Source organism: Gossypium hirsutum, chromosome D03 (genome assembly GCF_007990345.1).
Source record: "Gossypium hirsutum isolate 1008001.06 chromosome D03, Gossypium_hirsutum_v2.1, whole genome shotgun sequence".
Classification (NCBI taxonomy): domain Eukaryota; kingdom Viridiplantae; phylum Streptophyta; class Magnoliopsida; order Malvales; family Malvaceae; genus Gossypium; species Gossypium hirsutum.
This window is the reverse complement of record NC_053439.1, coordinates 52,518,983-52,521,834: the sequence shown is the minus strand read 5'-3', so window position 1 is coordinate 52,521,834 and position 2,852 is coordinate 52,518,983.

Sequence of the window (2,852 nt, the reverse complement as noted above, 5' to 3'; positions counted from 1 at the left end):
CAGGTTGAAATTAGTTTTTAAGTATATGATAGTGTTGTTTATTATTTATAAAATAGATTTTCAAGCTTCTATTTTTATTGTATTTTTTGATTTTTTATTTTATCATGATTGAACTAAAATTAATAATCTAATTAATTCAACCATCAATCAAAATTTTATGGTATCGAACAAAAGTAAATGAGAATAAAATAGTTTTATGAACATAAAATTTTCAATAATTTTAAGAGTTTAATGAATTTTTTTTAAAAAAAATTGAGGGTCTAATTAAAATTTATAATTTTTTTAGATTAATGAAAATGTTCAAAAAATTTAAGAGAACTTAATTACATTTTTAAAAAAAATAAAAGGGATAATGAGAAACTTCACGACTTTGAGGAGGCCTAATTAAAATTTTAGAAAAACTTCAAGGGAGAAATAAAATTTTCCAAAACTTGTAAGGGGCTAATTAATTTTTTTTTTAACTTCAAGGGAGAAATCAAAATTTCTCGAAATTTGAAGGGGTACCAAGGCCCTGTATAGACTCCATAAGGATCTGTCTCTAAACCATAATTTAAATTTCTCATGTACAATAACATCAAATTAAAACTTATAAATATATATCGAATTACATATTCAACTAAACTTCATATATAAATTTCGTATTAATCCCTAAAAAAATTAATCATTTAATCACATTGTCAAAACATCAAATCACCCATCATTTAATTAATCATTTAATTAAAGCTTCTCTCTAAGCCCCAACCGCCCCTAAAGTGCTTCAACTCTAAGTAACCAAAAAGTGTTTGGTGTCAATTATTTTTAATTATTGTAAATGACATATTAACTATTTTTAAATACTATTTAGAAACACTTAAAAAATTAAGGTCGATCAAGTAATCAAATGGTTTATTTTGAAAAACCAGCCTTGCAAGGCAAGCAATATCGTATAAATGGCTTTTTTTGTTGTTGTTGTTGGCTTTATGTTTACGTTTTACTTGTTAGCTCCACAGTCTCCCATTATCACTTGCTGTGAAGTAGAAATATTATCAGCCATTTGATTGAGATCTGACGGTCTGATAAGCAAAATCAGTTATATCTGAAATTGTGAATGCCTTATCGAGATAGGGAATTTTTTTTCAAAGATGAAAGAATATTCTCTACACGATTTAATAATGGAGATTTAGCGTAGAGAAGTGTTTAGGGTACTAATGGGGAAGAAAGACTCATTTCTCATTACTATGGAGGGTATCTATAGCGAAGATTTTCTTATTTGATAGTAGCGATTTGAAAAGTCGTTATCAATGTGTTGTTATCACGGAGTGTGTGGAGGACATATGTGATAGGACCCATTTTGTTATTTCTTTAAAGCAGTTCGAAATTGTTATGCTCGTGTGAATCCTAGTGATTTAAGTGTTTAAATTGAAAAGCTGGTGGCTTGAGGATGAATGATTAGTTGAATGCTATAAGGTAGGGGACTATTTGTGCGATCGCCAAGTGAGGAGCAAACCAAATAATATCAAGTGATAAGCGAATGGATATCCACCCGTGAACGTCTCTCAAAAGCCTTCACCTGATGTCACATGTTATTGCCATATTGATTTTTAATTGTAATATATATATGGGATTTAATTAAATTTCCTTAAAAAAAAACACATGCTTGATAGCAAGCCATAAAATCTTGTAAGTGATTGAAAAGTTTATATAAACCTCAATTTAGAAGAAAATAAAACGAGTAAATAAATGTCATTGTCTTTTGCTGTTGTCTCTATTTAAGAAAAGACGATCCAATAAATTCCACGTGTTTTGAAATATTTTTTCATACTTTTTTGAAAAATGATTTAGGAAATTATAATTTTATTTCAATCAATAAATTTTTTTTAAATGGCCACCATGATTGATTTGTAATTTAGTTTGTTTCTATATCGGATGACGTCATTAAATTGTTTAATTTGACATTGTAATTAATTTTGTAAAAAGAAATTTATGAGAAAAAAGCCATACTGTGTAATGGTGGGCAAAGCATATGAGTTGAGCTCAGGGAATCACATGGCCAAGATCTTTTGGTTGAGAAGATTTTAGTATCTTTGACTACTAAACGTACAAATAACATGCAATGTGCTAAAACGAGTCAAACTTAATTTTAGGAGAATCTTAAATTTTAATTTTTTTTAATTTAGTCCTTAAAATATTTGTATTATATTAATCAAATTTCTCTATCAATTTAATTATATAAACTTGTTGAGTGTCTTGCTATGTGTCCTCTCGATGAAGGGAATCGGTTATTGTTAATTAAAATGACATTTTAGGTAGGCTCCATACATACCAACACGTATACCGCTCACTTGTTCAGCGAACCGCTCACTTGACTTCGCACCATTTTCCTACGAATACCCAGGAAAATGTGAACCTGGCTCGCAAATTCTCCCCACGAGCCCTTGATGTCTCTAATTTGTGGGGCCCAGATTCTTCCGCATTTACTTTGGTTGTGGATCAATAGTTCAATATTATATTTGGACTTCGGGTCGGGAAATGTCATAACAAAATTTACCTATTAAATGTTAACTTAAATATGATATGAAACTGCCGGTAAAATTTTAAATATATATAAACCCGTTCCGTGAAAAACTTGAACTTCACATATTAAAAAGAAAAGTAACTGATTTAAAAAATTAAAAAAATTCCAAATAAATTCAACGAATGAACATGTTTAATCACGTAGAGGAAAACATGATTGGAGTGTGTATCGGAGAGAAATGCGGCACCGCTGTATTGAATCCTAGCCCACATCCTTTTGAACTCCCGCCCTTTTAAGTGTGAATAAAGCAGGTTTTCGAATTTGACGCCAAAATTAGTTGAATAACGGTAAAAAAGAC